General features: G+C 40.5%; 1 protein-coding gene across 2 annotated transcripts in view; it reads right to left on the bottom strand.

The window, feature by feature from the left end:
* The window catches only part of NINL (ninein like), a 373,652-nt gene extending 361,386 nt beyond the window's left edge, over window positions 1-12,266 (bottom strand). For both annotated transcript variants that reach the window (XM_053711960.1, XM_053711961.1), the window contains exon 1: window positions 12,118-12,266. The gene's annotated coding sequence lies outside the window, so the exon portion shown is untranslated. The remainder of the gene's footprint in view (window positions 1-12,117) is intronic.
* Window positions 12,267-15,078: the final 2,812 nt, after the last annotated feature.

Genomic DNA, 15,078 nt, shown 5'->3' with positions numbered 1-15,078 from the left:
TATGACCTCACATTAATGTCAACACTCTCTGCTTTCTCTCAGTTCAACAACTTCCTTTGTCTGTCCAGTTGTTGTATTACCCAGAACCCTAGTTAATGTTGCTAACTGCTATGCAGTTGCACTTATTTTTGTTAATTTATCACTGTAAGTAGCATTATTTAATTTATGGTATAAAACAAAAATAATATTAAAAAATGACTGCACAATAAGGTGTTTCACATTGGCTAAACATATGCAAAGAGGGGGGTAGTGGGTGGGATCAAAAGTGGCGAGTATCATTTTGGGCTGTGTAGTACCTTAGGGCTTGAAATGTTGAGCCCTGTACCATATGCTAGTTGGCATATATATGACTGGCAAATATATACAATTTTACAAATTCATGTGGGTAGAGTTGTGAGAATTACAAAATTATTTGTTTTCCACCAACGCTTGAAAACCACTGGAAGAACATGAATAAAAACGTAATTTAGCTTAAAGGGACATTGTACACTAGATTTTTCTTTGCAGAAATGTTTTGTAGATGATCCATTTATATAGCCCATCTGGGTGTGTTTTTGGAAAAATATATACTTTTGCTTATTTGTAAATAACATTGTGCTGATTTTCAGACTCCTAACCAAGCCCAAACGTTTTAGATGTATACTGATGTATATACAGACTTCAGACTGCTTCTGTTGGTATAATGGGTATTTTCATATGCAGGGGAGAGGGAAGTTTCTGCTCTCAGCCCCTTTCAGTGGGTGTCCCAGACTAATCTCATTAACAGTGCTAAATTGGGAGCTTTTAAGTAAGTTTTTAAAAGGTTTTATGCTTGATTTTTATATCAGAATCTGTGCATTTTATTCTTTATAGTAGTGTCTATTACATGCAGTTAAAAGAAAATTGGTGTATATTGTCCATTTAAGAGTATAAAGAAAAATAAAAAATTAGAAAGTAAAGTATGTGCTGCAAGAAACAGTGTAAGTTCATCCGATGTGAGCCACAAAATTATTATGTGCAAATTAGTGCAAATTCTAATTATTATTGAATTATATAAGTTTAATTAGCTGGAGCCGTGCCAGCCACCCCCTACCATTTCAGTGTGCTGCAGGAATGAGTCACTTCTCCCCAAGTTGTCATGGGGGGATAGTCAGAGCGGGAGGGGCAACGCAGTGAGAGCGCTGCTAAGCACCTTGCTCATATTGGAGAGTGAGTGAGAGCCAGGAGGGCAATGCAGTGAGAGCGCGGCTGCCAATCTGAGCGCCTTGCTGTGACACGTGATGCACCCCGGCCTCTCTAGACAATCTGACCCCCGGCGCTGGCATGGTGGTGAAGTTCTGCAGCAGGCGTGGGAGGGGGGCGGGGAAGCAGACGTTGGTTGCGAAAAATAGTTACAGTAACTTACACTAATGGCAGAGAAGATGAGACAGTGAGTGAGTCAGAGGAGCAGCCAGGCAGCCAAACAGCCCCAAATATCCCAGGGAAATTACCATGAGAAATGAATACCCGGGACAAATAGCAAAATCCCGTGATTATCCTGTGACAATGCTTAGAGAGCAATGGAAAATGATCATTTTATTAGTTATCTCTTCCACACCCCACCAAGAGTGTAATTTATTCTGCTGGCTGTGTTTTAATTGCCTGTCAATAGCCTGGTATAGATGGGGATACCACAGGCTAAAACGGCTATTTCAAATACAGAAATAAGGCTATACGAGCTACTTGTAATCAAGTTAATACACCCCGGCAAGTAAAATGGATCATTGGGAACAAATAACAGGGGAGAAAATGTTGGGGTAAACTGTCCCTTTAAAATATTCTTGCATAAAAAAGCTTAACATTTAAACAATGCTCCTTCATATGACCATACATTTTTAGAATTTAATGCCTCTTTATATTGAGGCTTTAAAAATATTGATACAAGTTCCAAAGAAGCCGACACCTTAAAACTATTACTTTAATGCGGAGCTGACATGTCAGTGTGGTTTACATAAACATACTCTAACCAAACAGCTACATGTGAATAATCCAAACAAAAAATGAAATTCATTGTGTAATCCTGTCCTCTTAATAAGAAAAAAGAAAAGCCACCCAAAAAACAAACAGACCTTCTTTAAACAAAAGGCAGACTTGTGTTTATACAACTATTTTGTTGGTGGAAAACTGTAACTCATTGTAGATCACTGGTTTCTTAGGTCTCCCTAACAGGCCATATTTTGAGGATATCTGAACTGAAGTACAGGTGAAATAATCAGCTGAATAATAAACATGGCTATTTTACCTGCTCCCACCCAAGGTCATCATGAAAGCCTGGCCTGTTGAGGGCATTTTTGAAAACCAGTGTTGTTCTAGATCAATTAGACCTAGACTTTCTCAGTTGTGCAGGTATTTCATAGCTATCCTTACTACTCTTAAAGGGATATGAAATCCAACATTTTTATTTCATGATTTAAATAGAGCATACAATTGTAAACAACGTTCTAATTTACTTCTATTATCCATTTTCTTTGTTCTCATGGTATCTTTGGTTGAAAAACAGGGATGTAAGCTTAGAAGCCTGCCCATTTCTGGAGCACTATATGGCAGCAGCTTTGCAAGAATGTTATCCATCAGCAAGAGCACTAGATGGCAGCACTATTTCCTACCATTATAATAGAATTGTATATATATATATTTTATAATAGAAGTACAGTAAATTGGAAAAAAAAATTAAATTATATGCTCTGTCTGAATCACAAAAGAAAATTTGGGGTTTTATATCCCTTTAAGAAAGTTGCCTAAAATTGTCTTTAAACTAACCTTTCAAGAGATTAAAAATGCATGTGCAACCCCTCTGTCAGCTACATACATCAGATGAGACCCCTGACCCTGCAGCCCTCTGTCAGCTACATACTCACATCAGATGAGACCCCTGACCCTGCAGCCCTTCTGTCAGATACATACTCACATCAGATGAGATCCCTGGCCCTGCAGCCCCTCAGTCAGCTACATACTCACATCAGATGAGACCCCTGACCCTGCAGCCCTTCTGTCAGATACATACTCACATCAGATGAGATCCCTGGCCCTGCAGCCCTTCTGTCAGATACATACTCACATCAGATGAGATCCCTGGCCCTGCAGCCCCTCAGTCAGCTACATACTCACATCAGATGAGACCCCTGACCCTGCAGCCCTTCTGTCAGATACATACTCACATCAGATGAGATCCCTGGCCCTGCAGCCCCTCAGTCAGCTACATACTCACATCAGATGAGACCCAGACCCTGCAGCCCCTCTGTTAGCTACATACATCAGATGGGACCCTGACCCTGCAGCCCCTCTGTCAGATACATACTCAGATCAGATGACACCCCTGACCCTGCAGCCCCTCTGTCAGATTAATACTCACATCAGATGAGACCCTGACGGCCTTCTGTCAGATACATACTCACATCAGATGAGACTCCTGACCATGCAGCCCCTTTTGACAGCTACATACTCACATCAGATGAGACCCTGACCCTGCAGCCCCTCTGTCAGATACATACTCAGATCAGATGAGACTCCTGTCCCTGCAGCAATATACTCACATCAGATCAAATGAGACCCCTGATCCTACAGCTCATCTGTCAGCCACATACCCACACCAGATCAGATTAAACCCCTGATGCCCCTCTGTCAGATACAAACTCACATCAGATAAGACCCTGACCCTGCAGCCCCTCTGTCATATACACACTCACATCAGAGGTATGTTCTACCTAAATCAAAAAATAAATGTTTGGGGGTTTCATGTCCCTTTAATTAAGATCAGTAGAAATATAACCTGGACATTATCTGCTTCTTACAGTTTCAGGTTTACTACATCTGTATGCACCCCTAGCCTTTTTGAAGCAGGTTGGTAGTATTGCATTGACTGAGGTGCATAGAGCACTAGTAAGCCTGCACAGAGATGTGGGGACAGGTGCATTCTTATTTTAGAGCTCAACTATATATTATTGTGTTTATAGATGGTTCAGCAGAAAATAAAGTATTGTTTTAGAGCAGTGTAAGTAAACAGACCTTCTTTAAACAAAAGGCAGACTTGTGTTTATACAACTATTTTGTTGGTGGAAAACTGTAACTCATTGTAGATCACTGGTTTCTTAGGTCTCCCTAACAGGCCATATTTTGAGGATATCTGAACTGAAGTACAGGTGAAATAATCAGCTGAATAATAAACATGGCTATTTTACCTGCTCCCACCCAAGGTCATCATGAAAGCCTGGCCTGTTGAGGGCATTTTTGAAAACCAGTGTTGTTCTAGATCAATTAGACCTAGACTTTCTCAGTTGTGCAGGTATTTCATAGCTATCCTTACTACTCTTAAAGGGATATGAAATCCAACATTTTTATTTCATGATTTAAATAGAGCATACAATTGTAAACAACGTTCTAATTTACTTCTATTATCCATTTTCTTTGTTCTCATGGTATCTTTGGTTGAAAAACAGGGATGTAAGCTTAGAAGCCTGCCCATTTCTGGAGCACTATATGGCAGCAGCTTTGCAAGAATATTATCCATCAGCAAGAGCACTAGATGGCAGCACTATTTCCTACCATTATAATAGAATTGTATATATATATATTTTATAATAGAAGTACAGTAAATTGGAAAAAAAAATTAAATTATATGCTCTGTCTGAATCACAAAAGAAAATTTGGGGTTTTATATCCCTTTAAGAAAGTTGCCTAAAATTGTCTTTAAACTAACCTTTCAAGAGATTAAAAATGCATGTGCAACCCCTCTGTCAGCTACATACATCAGATGAGACCCCTGACCCTGCAGCCCTCTGTCAGCTACATACTCACATCAGATGAGACCCCTGACCCTGCAGCCCTTCTGTCAGATACATACTCACATCAGATGAGATCCCTGGCCCTGCAGCCCCTCAGTCAGCTACATACTCACATCAGATGAGACCCCTGACCCTGCAGCCCTTCTGTCAGATACATACTCACATCAGATGAGATCCCTGGCCCTGCAGCCCTTCTGTCAGATACATACTCACATCAGATGAGATCCCTGGCCCTGCAGCCCCTCAGTCAGCTACATACTCACATCAGATGAGACCCCTGACCCTGCAGCCCTTCTGTCAGATACATACTCACATCAGATGAGATCCCTGGCCCTGCAGCCCCTCAGTCAGCTACATACTCACATCAGATGAGACCCAGACCCTGCAGCCCCTCTGTTAGCTACATACATCAGATGGGACCCTGACCCTGCAGCCCCTCTGTCAGATACATACTCAGATCAGATGACACCCCTGACCCTGCAGCCCCTCTGTCAGATTAATACTCACATCAGATGAGACCCTGACGGCCTTCTGTCAGATACATACTCACATCAGATGAGACTCCTGACCATGCAGCCCCTTTTGACAGCTACATACTCACATCAGATGAGACCCTGACCCTGCAGCCCCTCTGTCAGATACATACTCAGATCAGATGAGACTCCTGTCCCTGCAGCAATATACTCATATCAGATCAAATGAGACCCCTGATCCTACAGCTCATCTGTCAGCCACATACCCACACCAGATCAGATTAAACCCCTGATGCCCCTCTGTCAGATACAAACTCACATCAGATAAGACCCTGACCCTGCAGCCCCTCTGTCATATACACACTCACATCAGAGGTATGTTCTACCTAAATCAAAAAATAAATGTTTGGGGGTTTCATGTCCCTTTAATTAAGATCAGTAGAAATATAACCTGGACATTATCTGCTTCTTACAGTTTCAGGTTTACTACATCTGTATGCACCCCTAGCCTTTTTGAAGCAGGTTGGTAGTATTGCATTGACTGAGGTGCATAGAGCACTAGTAAGCCTGCACAGAGATGTGGGGACAGGTGCATTCTTATTTTAGAGCTCAACTATATATTATTGAGTTTATAGATGGTTCAGCAGAAAATAAAGTATTGTTTTAGAGCAGTGTAAGTAAATATTTATTTCATATATAATAAATTGCATACTCTATAACCTCTACTAAAATGTACTTGTTATACTATGAGGCGGCAAGACTCATACATATTTCTGCATGGGGTCTGGCAGCTGAGAGGCCAGGCTGGTACAAACTGGAACAACTTGCCTTACCTCAAGGGGTGGAGTTGATGGATGCTATTTGGATCCCTAAGCACGTGAACCTATCTTCTCAGGTTGATAACCCAATTGTTAAGCAGACTATTACTATCTGGCATGATCTCCGCCACTGTTCAGGTATCACACCACATCCCTCTCCCATTCATAGTTTGAGTGGTTTACTGTGGAGTCTCCATGATGTCCATCTGGACTTTTGGAGAGGGAGAGGTATTACCCTCATCTCTGATCTCTATCAGTCGGAAGCTCTTGCCACCGCGTCCCAACTGACTGGTGCCCCTGGAGAAAACCCGCTGTGGTTTCGATTCGAGAGCTATAGAGTGCTAAGTCTTATTAAAGCCAGGGGACTCCCCAAAACTCCCCTGCGGGAGAAGAATCAGTGGGACGAGAGATGGATTCGAGGTAAAGCGCTGTCCAGACCTCTCTCATTTCATTATGCCACCTCTCAATGATCACTCACCAGGTCTACCATGGCAAGTGAAAGCCTGGAGCCATGAATTAAACGTTACCATATCTGAAAAGGATATCTCCACTGCGATTTCTCTTACAAAGAAAACGCTTCACTGTGTTACAGTGTTTGAAACATACATGAAAGTAATGCTGAAATGGCAGAGAGTCCCGGTGAGATTGGCAATGATGTATGGTAACGTCACCATGAGGTGTTGGAGAAATTGTGATATGCCGGGCTCCGACCTTCATATCTGGTGGTCTTGTCCAAAAGTGAGTTCACTGTGGAGGGATGTTGAAACACTTCTTGGAACAGTCAGTCAATCTAGACGTACACTTGACCCCCCAAATGGCTCTACTCCACATTTTCCCAAGATCGATTCCCTTGCATTCCAAAAGACTGTTAATTTATGTTCTGGCGGCCACCAAATTATGTATCGCTCGAGCGTGGAAACAAGTTGAACCCCCGAGTGTAAATGAGGTCTGTGACTTAGTGAACCACTTTGGGTCCATGGAAAGATATGTGGCAGGAGAAATGATTGGGCTAGACAGCTATTGGGATACTTGGTCAGACTGGATTGCTATCCAGTAATCTGTGAGCACGCATCTTAATCTCAAGGCCGGCCTGTTGGTTACTTGTTCTGTTAAGGTAGGACTCACCACTGGTGTGAGGTACACCTCTTCCCTCCTCCTTCCCCGGGGTTTTTTTTTTTCTCTTTCTCTTCTCCCCTTCTCTCCTCCCTCTCCCTTCCCCCCCCCCTCCAATCCCCTTTTCCCCCTTCCATCCCTGCCCAATGTCTTATGCTATAGCGCCCTTTCTCTAGTCTCTCCCCTAGTACGCTATGCCTTTCAATCAACCCCTGAGGGGGACGCTGGGCTGCATAGGGGTTTGAACCCTGGGTAATCTAAGGGATGATCTATGGTCGGTTATACATCCATATTTGCCTAACCTATATTAGACCCCCTTGTACTGGGCAACGGATAGCCCGGACCCCTTCCTTATTCCTTTGTCACACGACCCCAATCCATAGAGTCCCAGTTTCTATTGTTATTTCGGACTGGGATGGGAGCCCTGGTTCTCAGCTCTCTTCCAGGGTCAGATCTGGGGACCTTATTATTTTCTATGTTATTGTTTTAAGATCTCCTGATATTCTTTGATACCTGACTGTTGAATATTCCTGATTGTAATGTTTCCTAGACCAGCAGTCTGTGTCCTTAAACTGATCTTATGATGTATTCTGGGATAGTCGTGACATTCTGTTTTGGTCACTTGTTAATATTTGTATTGAAAAATTTGACTCCAATAAAAATTATTTAAAAAAAAAATAAAAAATAAAAATGTACTTGTTATTGAATAAAGTTTAATTTAAAATAATACTACAAGATCCAAATGAGAAACTACTATAAATAAAAACTCATGCATTTTTGGCTGATACAGAAAGCTATGATACTGTGCACAGAGAAAGTATTTATCTATTTGGTGTTTGTTTGGGGTAGCGAACCTAGGGCAAAATGCACAATAGGAAAAAGATATATATATATATATATATATATATATATATATATATATATATATATATATATATATATATATATATATATATATATATATAGAGTTACAAGTTATATAAGGAATACGGGTAATGAAAATTAAATCCAACATTTTTATTTCAGCTACATACTTACATTAGATGAGACACAGACCCTGCAGCCCCTCTGTCAGCTACATACTCACATCAGATGAGACCCAGACCCTGCAGCCCTTCTGTCAGATACATACTCACATCAGATGAGACCCCTGACCATGCAGCCCCTTTTGACAGCTACATACTCACATCAGATGAGACCCAGACCCTGCAGCCCCTCTGTCAGCTACATACTCACATCAGATGAGACCCTAACCCTGCAACTCCTCTGTCAGATACAAACTCAGATCAGATAAGACTCCTGACCCTGCAGCCCCTCTGTCAGCTACATAATCACATCAGATGAGACCCCTGATCCTGCAGCCCCTCTGTCAGCTACATACTCACATCAGATGAGACCACTGTCCCTGCAGCCATATACTCACATCAGATCGAATGAGACCCCTGATCCTACAGCTCATCTGTCAGCCACATACCCACACCAGATCAGATTAAACCCCTGATGCCCCTCTGTCAGCTACATACTCACAATAGATCAGATGAGACCACTGACTCTGCAGCACCTCTGTCAGATAAAAACTCACACCAGATCAGATGAGACCCTGACCCTGCAGCCCCTCTGTCAGATACACACTCACATCAGAGGTATGTTCTACCTAAATCAAAAAATAATTTCTTTTGGGGTTTATGTAAGGAATACGGGTAATCCTAGAATTATCAGGGTAAACCGGACATTACCCAAGCAGCTGTGGGTAAAGCCTGAAGTAATGTAATTCTCCATCTTTTTTGAGGGGTTCAACAAAGGCACCCCACCGATCCTCTGGCATCCACCCCAAGTGAACTTGGGGAATAAGCCTTAAAAGAAGGGTTTCACCCTCCTTGCACCACCAAGGCGGAGGCAAAAAAGATAGTGAAGATGGGGGAATTACTGAGTGCATCGTATATATGTTTGATGCCCTCTGAGGAGATTTAGGATGTTACATCGGGCTTTACCCACAGCCGCTTGGGTAATGTCCATTTCACCCGGGTTACATACATAAAATACCTGGCTCCTAGATTTTGAACATATTTGTCAACCACTGCTCTAGTGTAAAGATAAAATGCTCTATTTCATTGGAACATTCAATTTTTTTTAACAAATTCTGTTCATTTAACCCCTGCAAAGCTGTGTTCATGAGTCACTGTAGATAAGACTACAACTGGTAAGCCAATCAGGGGCAGGTATACATGGTTATCCTCCAATCACTTGCTATATCCTCTTCTTGAGCAAAAAGGGGGTGTTCCAGTAGTTAAACTCTAACTACATGTTTTAACCTTTTGAATTAAGTAAAACAAATTAAAATAATGATTCTCTTTTAAAGTGAGATTAAAGTAAAAATTAAACTTTTACAATTCAGACAGAGAGGCCCATTTATCAAGCTCTTCAGACTTGCCACAGACAGCAGTTATGAAGCAGCGGTCAAAAGACTGCTGCTCCATAACTCTGTCCGCCTGCTCTGATGAGGCGGACAGGAATTGCTGGAATTCAACCCGATCAAGTTCGATCGGGTTGATTGACACCCCCTGCTGGCGGCCGATTGGCCGCAAGTCTGCAGGGGGCGGCGTTGCACCAGCAGCTCACAAGAGCTGCTGGTGCAATGCTGAATACGGAGAGCGTATTGCTCTCCGCATTCAGCGAGGTCTTGCGGACGTGATCCGCACTGTCGGATCAGGTCTGCAAGACCTTTAATAAATAGGCCTCAGAGCATGCAAGTTAACCGCAGGAGGAGCGATCACGACCTGTGGGCACATGACAACCCCTTCTCCTCATGCTGGGGGATTGCCAATAAAACGCTGTCTTTGGCAATCACCAGCACTACAGGCCGGGGATCGTTGGTGGCCTAGTGGCCAGAACTCCCAGGTTTTAAAGGAGTGCCAATGACATCACTACGAACGCATATGGTGACATCACAAGGGGGCAGAAGGGAGCTGGGTGGGGTGAGGTTTTTAAAAACAAGATGTATTAAAAACAAATGGGATGTGCAAGGCAATGGGACATTATATATGCAACAAAAAATCTGTTATTTCTAGAGATACCTAATAAAGTTTATTTTCTAGTAGACAAGTCTCTCTCTTAAAAAATAATATATGAATTTTGTCTGTATAGTCAGGTGATGACTGTGGTAACAGTGAACACCCTGTGCTACACAATGGGGCCTCTCTAAACTATATTATAGCCTCCAAAAGCCCATATGAGCCCTTTTTTCAGATATGGTTACAATTGAGTAAGGTGATCACAGTAACATCAGTGGTTACTTGGCCATTTTCAATATTATTTAGTAAAATCTAAGCAAAAATATACCTTTTTTATTTTAATTATATGTTTTACAGTTTTTACCAAAGCTATCTTGCATGCCATGAAATATAACTATTATAATGGTATATTGTGAATCTGCTGGGCCTGCTAAAAAAAAACAATATTTAATTAGTAATTATATGGTCACTCAATGAAATTTGACTTACAATAGGTTTTAAATGTAGGTAGCAAAAAAAGCTCAAAATTGGCTCAGTACTGGGATGTGAAAAAGGATTAGCAGTGTAAAGGTTAAACAAGTTTCCAATTTACTTCCACATCAAATTTGTTTTGTTCTCTTTGTATGTTTTGTTGAAGAGTAAACCTATGTGGGCTCCTAGGACAAAACTGTGCATGAGTCTTTAGTACTCTATGACAACAGTGTTTGCAACAATGTTTGTAGCAATATTATACAAAGTTTTAAACACAAGCATTCCAGCTCCCGAGCAGGACTTTACCTATGTTTTTAACCATTTATGGGGGATTAACCCCATGGTAAACTAGGATTAGTAACTAAAAAAAGTACATGCTCTAACAAACTAGAACACATAATTTGTGAATTAAGACAACCCACTTCTAAGAAGCTTATATCTGTAGTTCTTATAGTACCATATTTTGTTAGCTATTGTGTCCATAGAGACCCTGAGGTAAACTTCAGTTGTGCTTCTGTTAAAATGGTCTGTTTACAATGTCTAGCAAAACAAAATAACTTTGAATTAAAAAAAAAGCACCTATTAATTTTTGGAGTTCTACAGGATTTTTCAGAATTGTCTACAGTATTAGAAGGACCAAAGACTCCCCTTAGGTCATGAAACCATGAACAATCTAGGTAAATAAAAAAATAAAGCTGGAATAGAACATTATATTTGTTTAAGGAAGTCCAAGAAAGGTCACCAATCTGCCTATCATTTTTAGATAGTGTGTAAAAATGACATCTCTGCATAAGAGTTAAACAAAAACAAGCCAATCAGAGACTAAAGGAAAAAAACTTCCATATTTTAGCTACAGGATAAACAATATAACATATTTTTAAGGGATTAAAATAATTTCCCTTAAAACAACATTTCATTTTGGTAACAATAAAAATATATAAATACATATTTAACACATAAAGCTCTGACACACTAGGGTAGCAAATGACACACAGGCTGTCAGTTACTAACTATAACTACTAAACTATTTCACTCCAACTGTTGCACCAGCATTAAGAGGGTTAAAGTAGCAGACTTCATCTTTGCTACCAAGGGAAATTCTCACCCTATCTCCATAACAGCATCAACAGGTAGACAGCTCAGGAAAATAAATAATACAACAAATAATAACAGGGGAAGCATAAAGTATTAATAAAACACACATTATTTCATAGTGTGTTGTCATCATATAGGGAATACAAAATATTGCATGAATGGAATGTAAAACTCACAAGCACAATTACAGGATTATTGTACAGCTTCCGGGCACAACATCTATAGAATACAAGTTCAGCATAATACATACACCCTGGGGATACACACAACATAGACAGATTTTTAAAACGTATTTTGCTGGAACAAAGAGGAGCACAGTAGAGCTTTGGCTAGTTACCTTTTTATATGCAGGGCGGCATAGTCATACACATGGGGCTCTGCATCCTTGCTAAGATATGATTGTTGTTTGCTGAAAGTCCCAGTATATTAGTTTGAACACTGTTGTTAAAATTCTCCCTTGTTACTTCTTGAAAGTCTCCAAGCTGTATATTGTGCTCCTCCCACAGGACCCAGACAAATCCTTCACAAGAGAATGGAAAGAGGCAGGCTGAGCTCTGCTAAAGCGAGGCTACACCGGCATTGTCAGCATCTCCTCCTCCTCTTCATCCTCCCTCAGCATCCCCCACCTAATGCTTCCCCCAGAGACCTGCTCTAGCAGTTACATGACACCTAGTGCTCCCGCAGCACCCCTAGCGCTGGCATCCTCTGCTGGTTTGGAGGATTTAGGATTTATGGAGCCTGAAAATTATTGCATTTTCCCACTTGCTCCTGTTGATAGATCCTGATGGCTGGTTGTGGTTTAACAGTTTGTGAGCCGTGTTATATTATACTAAAAAAAATGCAGATGTATACTTGAAAAATATAAATAAGAAAAGTTTTGCAGGAGGTGGAAACTGTGAAAGGGAGACAAGCCAACTGGCTCCCTAAACATACACAGTTTGTGACAGCCTGGTCTCCTAAAAATCTGCACAGAGACCATCTGGATATGTATTTAACAGAGTAGCGCCCAGAACTGTTTGATGTGACATTGTGTACAGCTGTACAGATGGTCCTTAAGCTGTTTAAAGGGAAGAATAATGTGACTGATATATTTTGTAGATTTTTTTTAATGTGGTATTGAAAATTAAAGGGATAGTCTAGTCAAAATTAAACTTTTATGATTCAGATAGAACATGCGATTTTAAGCAACTTTCTAACTTACTCCTATTATCAAATTTTCTCTTGGTATCTTTATTTGAATGTAAGCTTAGGAGCCCGCCCATTTTTGGTTCAGAACCTGGGTAGTGCTTGCTAATTGGTGGCTACATTTAGACACCAATCAGAAAGTGATACCAAGTTGCTGAACCAAAAATGGGCTGGCTCCTATGCTTACATTCTTGCTTTTTTAAATAAAGATACCAAGAGAGCTTAGGTAAATTGATAATAGGAGTAAATTATAAAGTTGCTTAAATTTGCATGCTCTATCTGAAACATGAAAGTTTAATTTTAATTTGACTATCCCTTTAAGCATAGAACTAAACACACACATCTGACCTAATTGTGAGTGTCTTCCCAATATGCTGTAATATGAACATTTACCTTAGGTTTGTAAGTTATTTTGAAGTTAAAAATGTAAATCATGAAAAGCAATTTAACAACCAAGATTTATGAGTAATTTTACCTCACTTACCATGCCAAAGAAGATCCAAGTGTACATTCTGGGTTTGACTATGTACATTTTTCTGGCTTCATTTCTGGTTGACATTCCGAAAATGCTCTTAAAGGGACACTGAACCCATTTTTTTTTTCTTTCGAGATTCAAATAGAGCATGCAATTTTAAGCAACTTTCTATTTTACTCCAATTATCACATTTTCTTCATTCGCTTGGAATCTTTATTTAAAAAGCAAGAATGTTAGTTTAGATGCCGGCCCATTTTTGGTGAACAACCTGGGTTGTTCTTGCTGATTGGTGGATAAATTCAGCCACCAATAAACAAGTACTGTCCAGGGTCTGAACCAAAAATTGTCTGGCTCCTTAGCTTAGATGCCTTCTTTTTCAAATAAAGATTGCAAGAGAATTAAGAAAAATTGATAAAAGGAGTAAATTAGAAAGTTGTTTAAAATTGCATGCTCTAACTGAATCACAAAAAAAAAAAAATACATTTGGGTTCAGTGTCCCTTTAAATTCTGTATCCTGTATCTATTATTCCTCTATAAATATGTTAATACATGTATCTAGCAATGGCATAATTAGAGTTAACTGAATAAATATAAATGCTATTATTTTGTTGAATCCTTGAAACTATGTTACTTATTTGCTTATAAAATGATTCCTGCAACAACTGTTTAAAACATTCAAAAGTTAGCAAGCGTGTTTTAAAAGACTCCCTATTATGCAGTATTCAAAGGAATCTAACCGCCAGATTACGAGTTTTGTCGGTAAAGACTTGCGGTGCTAACAAGCCTTTTTTTTCCAGCGCTCACTTAAGACAACGCTGGTATTACAAGTTTTTTGAATGGCTGCGTTAGCCTCAGAAAAGTGAGCGTTGAGCAAATTTAGCTCCACTTCTCACTCTAATACCAGCGTTGCTTACGGTAGCGGTAAGCTGGCTAAACGTGCTCGTGCACGATCTCCCCATAGGAAACAATGGGACTGAGACGGCTGGAAAAAAACCTAACACCTGCAAAAAAGCAGCGTCCAGCTTCTAACGCAGACAAACTGTTTCCTATGGGAAAATACTTTCTAAGTCTACACCTAACACCTTAACATGAACCCCGAGTCTAAACACCCCTAATCTTACACTTATTAACCCCTAATCTGCCGTCCCCGACATCGCCGACACCTGCATTATACTATTAACCCCTAATCTGCCGCTCCGGACACCGCCGCCACCTACGTTATACTTATGAACCCCTAATCTGCTGCCCCCAACATCGCCGACGCCTACATTATATTTATTAACCCCTAATCTGCCGCCCCCAACGTCGCCGCAACCTAACTACACTTATTAACCCCTAATCTGCCGACCGGACATCGCCGCTACTTTAATAAATGTATTAACCCCTAAACCGCCGCACTCCCGCCTTGCAAACACTAGTTAATTTTATTAACCCCTAATCTGCCTGCCCTAACATCGCCGACACCTACTTACATTTATTAACCCCTAATCTGCCACCACCAACGTCGCCGCTACTATAATAAAGTTATTAACCCCTAAACCTATGTCTAACCCTAAAGTTTTGCTTTAGCAACAATTCTTAGATAAAGTGAGAGTTTTTGTTTATCAGTTGCATTGAAAATAATGACTTAAAGTAATA

Source organism: Bombina bombina, chromosome 4, assembly GCF_027579735.1.
Source record: "Bombina bombina isolate aBomBom1 chromosome 4, aBomBom1.pri, whole genome shotgun sequence".
In the NCBI taxonomy this organism is placed as follows: Eukaryota; Metazoa; Chordata; class Amphibia; order Anura; family Bombinatoridae; genus Bombina; species Bombina bombina.
The sequence above is the reverse complement of the archived record's forward strand: the minus strand, read 5'-3'. Positions and strand labels throughout refer to the sequence as shown.